General features: G+C 35.5%; 1 protein-coding gene and 1 pseudogene across 11 annotated transcripts in view; both read left to right on the forward strand.

The window, feature by feature from the left end:
* The window catches only part of MEIS2 (Meis homeobox 2), a 198,079-nt gene that overhangs the window by 115,780 nt on the left and 71,852 nt on the right, over nt 1–10,447 (forward strand). The gene's annotated exons all lie outside the window — the stretch shown is intronic.
* On the forward strand, nt 9,167–9,285 carry LOC112469923 (annotated as a pseudogene).

Genomic DNA, 10,447 nt, shown 5'->3' on the forward strand with positions numbered 1-10,447 from the left:
AATGTCAATTTTAGAAATCAGTGGATGTATATATCTCACAAATATCTCAAATGGAATGTCAATGTTTTTAAAATGATAAACAATGTCATTAGTTATTAGGTTTTTTAAACTCAAAGTATAGTTATAGTTTTTAGCTTTAATGTTTTAACTTCTTATTTAATCATCTCCGGTCACCCTCCCAATTCTCCCATGACCTGTGAAGTATTATTATCCTATTTCATAGATATGCAAACTGAGGTTCAGAGAGTAGGTGACAACTAAAGCTCAGTATTTTTCTACAGCTGTCAAGTACAAGGCACATGTAAATACAGACTAGATCTAATGGATACTTAGCAGATTTAAAATATAGTTCTTAACCCCGTGCAAAGAAATCTTTTCTTGGTGCTAAGCAATAGAGGCAGTTTCAACCGATTCATAAATAACACAAATAGGTTTCAAACTCAGGAGTCAGAGAATTCTTCATTGCTTTTGATGCACAGAAAAAAAGTAGTTCTATGAATCTTCTCAATTGAACCTTCTAAATTCTGCTTTAGGAAAAAAAAACAAAGAGTGTGTTATGCACTCGAGTCTTCAACCTCAGTACAATTAAGGTTATTAGGAAACCAGGAAAATGGTGGTGGTGCGTAGTGTCCCTGGGGCTCCTTAGAACCATATGGCAATACATCATTGAAAGAAAAAAGGAACAGGAAGAATAAAATCTTTTAAAAGGCACAGGACTAATAAGTGGATTTTTAAAAATAAGTATCACAAAAGCACATACAGATGAAGAGAGAAATTATAGAGGTTCTTTGTGGATGACCACTATTGGGTTACTTATTCCAAAAGTGGAGAAAAATTAATAAGCTGCTGTATTTAAAAACCTAGTAAGTGGATAATTTATCCTTCTAAGAGGTTTAACTTCTGAGACAAAGGAAGACGGTGACGCATGCACAAAAGATCTAGGAGATGTGCTCCCGCGTCATTTTTTAAGGATCCTGTGAGTAGCAGAAAGGCAATTTGATGATCTTTCCCCACTTCTTCAGCTGGGCCTCACCAACCACAATTGAATCATTTGGTCCTATCCATTGAGCAGTGCCTGTTTTAGTGTAGACGGAATTATTATTTAATTTCAAGCTCCTTACAAGTGGCTTGAGGTTGCTTTTGTGGGCTCTTCTTGGAATCTTAATTCTGCCTTGATACGCATTTACTGACTCATTCATTCCACAGATATTTATCAAGTACTTCCTTCATGAACCACCCTCTGTGCTAAGCACTGAAGATAGTGGTGGATAAAAAGAGTAAGTGCAGCTGCTGCCCTTGTGGTGCTTATAGCCTGGTGAAAGGACAGGTGGAGTAGAAATCTGAAGGAGAAATCTAAGGAAATTGAGCTGATCAGAAAGATCAGCATCGATTTACTTCAGATCTGAAGTTGAAAGATGTAGGCATTGTAGGGGCAAAAGGTAGAGCATAAAGGAAGAAGCTGGAAACTGCATGTGTAAAGGTCCTGTGACAGGAGGAAGCATAGTAGAGTTGTGGAAATGGAAGGGTAGTGTGGACTGAGGGGAAATAGCAATTGGACAGTAGAGCAACATGATTCTAGAGGCTTCCACCCAGGTTATCTGGTGTCTTGAAAGCCATAATAAACATTTTGATCTTTAACCTGAAAGCAATAGAAAGCTATTGAAGCATGTCAAGCAGTAGAATGACAAGATCAGATTAGTCCTTTGCAATGATCATTCTGACTCTACTATGGAGAATAGATTGGAGGAGGGCCAAAGTTAATGCTAAGAAACTAGTTAGGGTATATCATTTTATAAAACTCAGTCCTTTCAGTTATACTTTATTTTTTAAGTTCTGTTGTCTACCTACTGTATTTTATCATAACTTTTTTATGCTACTGAAATCAACAGAGGTTTTTTCTTTTTAAAAACTTTTCTTTGACAACAAAATGAACATTATGAAAAAATTTTGTACCTGAAACAAAAAGCCTTATTCTTATTATCTCAATACAATTAGTTTTATGTTCAGATTTTCTTTCCTGTTTCTGCATGGTCTTCATATTCATATTGCAATGTCTTTATCCTATTCCATTGAGATGTATTAAAATTTAATTACCTATTGCTCCACACTTAGGACATTTAGGCAAGAAATTTCAACCAAGGATGACAGGATCAGTGAGTGAAATGCTGTCCAAATATATTCTTTTTCATTTTTCAGCAATTGAAACTAAGTTCGGAGAGCATATTCTGCCACTTTCAACCCCAATTATATGAAAATCCCCCTTTATGAAGAATGTAAAGTCTCCTAAGCATTTGTATTGAGAATAAGATGTGTTGCTTATGCTGTTAAAGAAATATTGATTTCTGACCCTTAACTGGAATACTTAGCTTTCATTTTTCTTCTTTTTACATAAATTGTGTATATTGTGTTCCCCCTAGGGAGAACTTAAAAGCATTTTCTGTTATGGAGGCTTCATTCTAGAATCTTATTGCCTTTGAGGTGAATAAATGGAAGTCTTGCTATCACTGAAACGGACCTATTTTTTCTACATAAGGCGTACAATACAGGGCTGAATTTGGCCCCAGAATTTCTGAAGTTCCAAGCCAGTTTCTTACGACCAAATTTAGCTTCCAGCTTTCAGCTGATGAGAAGCTTTGGCATATAAGCCTTCTAATTTTTGTTCAAGAGAGATCTCCTTGGATATTTTTAATATAATTTTAAAATTTGTATTACCAAATGGTGCTTAAGTATTTCTTAAAGATTGACTGCTAATACTTGCTCAGAAAACAGTGTACCTTAAAAGTACTTTATACCACCCTTTCAGGTATTAGAATGAAATGGGTTGGCACTCAAACATTTCAATATGCTATAGCAAATGAAATATGGCCAAAGAGGTTTTTATGTTCTCTGACTATTCCTTTGTTTCATTACTAGCCAGAGGCAAGTAAATCAACTTTACCTCTCCTCCCCGATTTATTTTTATCAACTTCTTAGGAAGTTTAATGGCTTTTTGCCTATTCCTTGAACATATAAAATGGGAAAATTAAAACTTTTAAATGTTTCTTATCTGTTTATCTTTTGATGAGATGTCGTTTTAAACACATTTAATATTACTAATTAATTTAATTATACATACTGCAGTTGCATTAACACATTTTCTAATATCTGCTCTAATGTGAGGCGGTGGCCTCCCACAGCCACCTTAACTTAAAGCTTTAATTGCTTTCCCTTAAGCCTCAGCTTATGTTTGATTTATCTGATTTCTTTGTATAAAAATTCTCTAGTTTATGATGTGTACACAAGTCATTAAGTTGGTGTTGATGTTTATGCAGTGAACTTGCCAACTGGTTACAGCAGACATCCCTTTATGAATTTATGACAGGGCAATAAAGACAAGTGTCAGAAGCCCCTTATTTGGGCAAGGAATCACTTTCCTTGTGCTTTGTTGGGGACAATAATGTGGACACTTCCATTAATTTGCATAGCGAAGGGCAATGTTGAAATCCATATTTGTCAAATTGTGAGCATCTCTGATTTACTGCAGTGAGAATGTGTTGTGCATGAGAGGGGCGGAGGGAGAGAAAGAGAGAGAGAGACACTCCTTTAAATGTTTGCACTTTGAAACAAAACTGTAATGTATTCAAGGTTTTTGACCAGAAGCTCATTCTTCATAAACCTGACTGGGTATATATGTTGGTTATTATTATAGAGTCTGTGTCAATAATCCAAAATTTCATCAGCTGTGACAAGTAAAAGAAATAGTTGAAGAGGGCTATCATTTTTTTATTTAATTTTTTTTTGCAAAAATAGGCCCAAATAGACAAATATTCTTCTCAAGTATTATGTAATAAGAAGCTGAAATTTAGTTTTTTGTCATTATGAGAAGATCTTCAAAGATTATCGGTGTGAGTTTAATTCAATAATTCTTTTGCAGACACAAGTCTTTCTGACTGAGAGTACAAACCTGCTAATTTAAAAATTGTTGTATATGTGTTGTATCGGTACTGGTTTGATTGTCTTCACCTTTTACTTAGGAATATTTTAAATTAGAAGTCAGAAAAGTTTATTCTTAATTTTTTAACATGTACCACAGAGGATTTATCTCAAGGTATTATTTATTTCAAATGATCCTGTGCATGTTTGTCTTTATATAAGTGATAACTGCAAATAACCAAAGAATTAAGATAAAATGTAAGAGTTTCAAAACAGAAGAAGGGCAAGCCAAATAAGGGAAAAAACACTTTCATATTTGAAGAAAAGGATGGATGATCAGGGAGGTGGAGAGAAGGAAGGAAGGAAGGTGTTCCAGATGGTTCTGAAATTTGCACAGTAGAGGAGAAGATTCTCAAATGTCATGTGGTTTTCTGAAGAGACAAAAACAGGACTTTAATGTTGATGACAGAGAAGATAAACTGGAAGTGAGATAGTGAAATTCATTTTTATATACATTTCCTCCCAATTCTCACCCTTTGTGGAATCTCTTTCTCTTCATACTGAGAAAATTCAAATAATTAAATGCAGTTAAGAGTGCAGATTAAGAGAAGAAATGCAACAGTGTCTAATTAGCAAGATTGTGCTGATGAGGACTTGAAATATTTGCTACTGTTTACAAATTAAAACAGCTAAAATAGTACAGATATTTTTTTAATGCCTCTAGCAAAAAATTAAAAGAAAAAAGTAAGTTAGGGACAGTTTGCATTTCAATATGAGCAAACAAAATAAAGAGGACTGGTTTTGATCTGTAGCAGTCCTCTATTCAATGGATACATTTTTACCAGGATCTTCCTTATAAAGTTCTGAGTTAAGCACATGCAAAATAAAGAGCTAGATGGCTCCTTTCATTGACAACCTTACTCTCTTCTTGAAGAGGCAAGTCACTCAGAATCTATAATGCAAAGCGGTATATGATCTCTCCTCCTTGAGTAATATGAAGAAAGTGTGACCCGGATATCAGCTGATTTCTTTGATGACACAAGTGAATCTGTTTTAAACCTACACAAACTTGATGAAAAATCCAGCCACTTCATCAGCTTCCTCAAAAAATCCAACCATATAAGGATTTTTTTGAATTCTCTAGTTTTACTGAAGATTTGTAGTGACACTAGGAGGTGTCACATCACACAGCACACATGTCACTTGAAAAGTTCCCTTTATACCCACCTCATCCCAAGTATCCCCTCTTAACCTTACTTATTTCTCCATCTCTTCTCCTAGGCAGCTCTCAACAAAGCTTGTCAGCCCTTCATTAGGCAGTATAGCTGCTGGCTTTGACAGGAAACTCGGCTGCCACTGGACGCCAGGCCTGGGAGATTTATTTCAACCACCATTACCCGACCCTCAAGCTTATCAAAGATACTTTTCAATAGAGCTGATTCTTCCCAGAAAGCAATTATTTATCAGTATCTAAATAAAATATTCTCCATATGATTTTTTTTTTTTTTTAAGTAAAAGAGAGAAAGAATCACTTCAAAGTTGTGATCAAGGAAGATCTTGAAGAATGGTATATCAGTCAGAATAGGCTACATTATGCTGCTTTGACAAATAGTATGAAAGTCTTAGTTACTTAACGTAATAAGAATTTATTTCTTGGGTACACAAAGTCAATGATGAGTTCGTGCTACTCTCTGAGGCAGCTGTCCTCCATATGCAAGCTCAGCATGTAAGGTTTCTTCCATCTTGTGGCACCTCTATTTCAACAAGTAGCCACACGACTATAGCATTAAGAGAGAGGGCCTGGAAAGTTCACAGTGGCAACTGGTTTCTTCAGCCCAAACAACACATGTCCCCTTAGTCACAGTCATTTGTCTAGAACTAGTCACATGGTCCTGCCCAATTCATGAGGAAGAGAAGTACAAAGGGGCTGGGAAACACAGGTTTTTGTGTCCATAAAAATGGGAGGAGAGCCCCAAATAATGGAGAGCATTTGAAATATCCATAAGATAGGAAGTGTTTTGATGGCAATGATATAGAAATAAAGGAGACAAAGAAGCCAGTGTGGTTTGGCTAAGATTTTACATATATGTTATAGAATAGTGGGATATATGTCTGGAAAGATAGGTTTGGGCCAGATTGTGAAAAGCCTTTGAATTCAGGCTAAGAATTGGTTTTATTGGTGACATGGAGCCATGCAAGTTTTGAGAAAGGTATGAATGATCCATGCAATATCTTGTGTGGGTGCTGGTGATGCTTGCTGGGGCTGAATTAGAGTCAAATTTAGAGACTCGAAGACCAGTGAAAGATTTTCTTCCAAATTGGCTAACTATGAGGTAACACCCAAATTGTGATATTCCTGGGGAAAACATAAAGGATACTATACTAATTCATCTCCCCACTACACATGCCCCAGTGGAAGATTTTATTTGTACCTTCTCTCACTTTATTCAATCAATGCCTTTAAAGAACCCACCTCTTTTAGGACCCATTAACAGACAAATAAGATGCTGAAAACATTCCAGAGGATATTTGTATTTAGAAACACTGGTGATATTATGAGCATTTAAAATGCGTTAAGGTATCAGGAATCAGCTGTGTTAGGATAACAGGATTTATGTGAAAAGCTCCAACTATGTAGCAGAGAAATGGAAACAACGGATTTTGATTTGTGACCCTATCACCCAATATGAATGAATAAATAGCTACTATGTGTTATATATTTCATTATTATGTGCCAGACACCATGTTAGTACTTTAGTCCTTTAAGATGATCTGCAAGACACAGGATGGTCTGACATGGGTTGCTTCTCTAGCCCTGCCTTGCACTCAACGCCTCTCATTCTGCTGTGGGACTATGGCATCCATGCTCTGACTTCACTCAAGTCTCTGCTTAAATACCACTTTCTCAAAATGCTCTCCCTGACCACCTATATAAAAGATCAGCATTCCCAGTCACTTTCTATCAGTATAGAAGTGACCTTAATGAAGTTTCTCTTCATAAAATTTATCACCTCCAGGGAGATTATATATTTTTCTCTATTGCCTATGTCACCTATCAGAATATAAGTTTCATGAGGGCAAGGATTTGTCTCTTCTGTTTACTGCTGTATTCCACTGCCTGTAACAGTTCCTGGCACTCAATAACTATTTGTTCAATTAATCAGTGACTTATTTAAACCTCATAAGACCCCTTTGAGATAGCACTGTTAATTTTCCATTTTATGATTGAAGAACCTTAGTCCTAGGGTGATTCAGTAGCCTCTTCAAAGTCTCAATTACTAATCCGTGGAGCTAAGATGAAAAGCCAGGATTGTCTGTTTCCAGAGCTCGTATATTTTGCCACAGTACTCTTCTGATGATCCTAGACTCACATCATGGTAATTAAAAGTTGTAAAAATTATTCTTTAAGAATCCAAACATTCAGTGTATATGCTTGAACCATTTTTCTGACATTAATATATATAGAGAGAAAATATAATAAATATTACTATATGTATGAGAAAGTAAACTGAGCTCCACCCCATCCCCAAAAATAGGTGTCTAGTGGAGCTAATAGAGAGTGATCTTGAAGAACAAATTTGCTCACATAGGTCAAATGTTTCCTCCTGCAAAGTGGGCTGCTTCCCAAAAATTAGCCTCACTCAGAATGACTTATTAACCCCAGCATCCTGGTCAAGTTCCCACTTGGATAGTCTAGGAACTGTTCAAAACTTGGAGTCTATTGAAATTAGCCTGGCTTGATTGCAATCTCTGCATTAATTGTGATAGAGTTTCTCCAGAGATTTGTGCATATATTATTCTAATTTGTATAGATTGGCTTTGTCTCTTAAATATTTTTAGGTTTTTTTTTCTCCTTGTAAAATATAACCTGAATTTCTTTATAATTTTTTTAAGTTGGCTGCATGAATATGTGAGTTCCTTTTTCCTTGGACTTGCCAAACTTTTCTCACTTGAATGACTAGTTAGTCTCTTGGTCATCATCATAGTACACTGCAGACATTAGCCACCAGAAGCTTACAGATTTCTAACTCTCCTGCACAAGGGCAAGTATAGCCTGGGTAGAAACAATAGTTACTCAATGAATTTTTTCTAATTGTTTCTTTCAAGTTCCCTGCCCTCAAGGAGCTTATGTTTTAGTGGGAGACACATGTATGTTAAAATTTAAAATAACTGATCTGTTGCTAGGAGTCTTTAGGACTGTCATACTAATAAAATAATGGCTATTATTTTCTTCAGACAGTTTTGTTAAATGATGTAAACCATTTATTTTTCTTGGCCATGAGCAGGCACTGTAATGTCACATTCTGGAGAGACAGAAACATATTAATTTAGTTAAAATATTATTTTGCTTAGGTGAAACTAAAACAAATACCTTAAAAATCCATTGTGTTTTGTGGTTTTGATGGCAACTGTAGACCTCATATAATTAGTAAAACTTTGCCAACATCATGTGATTATTTCTTTTTATAAGTTAGCCTTCCTTGTCTTTAATTCTGCCAGGATCACAAACAAGCGATAAGTCACTTATGCTTCCTGCATTCAGTTCTTTACCTTTATCAAGTGAGATGAGACAACGGATATGAGCCATGTGCACTTAGAACTTTAGCAGCTAATATTAGAAAAATTCTTTGAAAAGGACAGATGGAAAGAGCTATAAATGCAATTGCTAATGGATTTATGTGCTCTCTCTCTTTCTCTCTCTCTCTCCTTCCAACCTATTTCTACTAGTATTTTCCAAAAAATTTCCCAGGGCTCCACCTGAAGTGTGACCTGATGGCACCATAGCACATGTGTTTCCTGAGTCAGTTGAGTGTTTCCAAAATGTATCTACACTTTAAATTCAAATGTTTATCCACTAGGGTATGAAATCATGGAAAGTGTTACTGCCTTAGTGTGGCAGTCAAATGCTTCTGCCTAGATTATTGTTATAAGTTCTGTGGGGCTTTCTACAGGTTTTCCCCCACCTATATCTTAGTCAGTAATGGGCCTAGAACTATGTAATTCTTTGAGGGGAAAAAAACAATTCAGATTTTCAGTAGAGTATGCCTTTAAATCTGTGACATGCAGAAACTTTCCATCCCCTTGTCATTAGCCTCCTCTCAACTAGGTGGTTCTAACTACTAAATGTGAGAAGGTAAAAGCCTGAATAGCTGTACACTGATGTACACTGATGTTTCTCCTGCTTCCCCTGTGCAATTGAAATGAGACACTCCATGCTTCAGTCTCAGAGCAAGCATTAAAAAATATGCATTTAGTCTACAGCCATGCCACCCTGAATACACCTGATCTCGTCTGATCTCGGAAGCTAAGCAGGGTCGGGCCTAGTTAGTACTTGCATGGGAGACCGCCTAGGAATAACACGTGCTGTAGGCTTTAAAAATATATATATATATGCATTCATTTTTTTTTTCATTTACCAAATATTTATTGAGCTTATTAAGCACTTTTCTAGAAGCTAAACAAAACACAGAAGTGAAAATCCAGGTGCTTATTAATAAATCCATTAGAATGTTTTATTTGGCATTTCTTGTAAACATCTAAATTTGTTCATAAAAAAATTAGAAGAGCCTTAGTCCATTGGGGCTATTAATTGTTTTGTAAGAACATTATTTATGACAGAACTCACTTTAGCAAATAATAAGCTCCCTTAGTAATTCAATTCATACTTACTATGAATTGTATTCCCAAATGCCCAGGAAGTTAAAGGAAGTACTGTCTCCAGAGAGTGGTTTTAGTTCTGTAACATCTTTAGCATTCCTATCACTTAAGATGAAAAGGGAGAATGTGTTTAGGAGTTTAAGGAAGAGAAAAGAGAGCATAACAAGTCAAATGCCAAAATACCAATCTCTTTGTCACTGTTTGTCCATTGCTCCAGATACCTGGTTTGTTAAATATCTAACCCAGGACTTGGCAGCTATTCATTAAAGTTTGTAGAATTGTACAGATAGCACTATGACAAAAATGCACATAAGTTTATTCATTTTTTATAACAGTATATTCCCAGATGATTTCAAAATTGTCTGGTTATGTTCTAAAAAAAGATTAAGACCTTATAAAGTAGTGGTTTATACATTTCTTTCTGAATTTTCTCCTTGTATTGTACACTGAATGAAAACTTTAAATATTCAAATACCTGAATTGAAAAAAATCTTTCCTTTAGTTCTGCCAGGTCAGACTTGATACTAAATGACAGATACTGATTGTCAGCTGGGGCTGTCCAAAGTAGGAGAGCTTGTCAGTCTAGTTTCCTCCAATATCCAGATGAAATCTAAATCATGGTCTTGTGTGAGGAATCAAAGTCATGAGTAGGATGGTGATTTTTATACACACTTTTGACCTCTTTGAGATATTGTTTGGTTCCTTCCATTTACCTTTTCCTCAAAATTGCCTTCTCTTACCTCTCCTAAGAAAATGTCCTTATTTCGATAAAGTATGATCAATACTTTTATAATATAAATATGTGTGTGTGTGTGTGTGTATATATATATATATTACCTTGGATTTCGATAAAGTATGATCAATACTTTTATAATAT

This window comes from Pteropus alecto, unplaced genomic scaffold (genome assembly GCF_000325575.1).
Source record: "Pteropus alecto unplaced genomic scaffold, ASM32557v1 scaffold86, whole genome shotgun sequence".
Classification (NCBI taxonomy): Eukaryota; Metazoa; Chordata; class Mammalia; order Chiroptera; family Pteropodidae; genus Pteropus; species Pteropus alecto.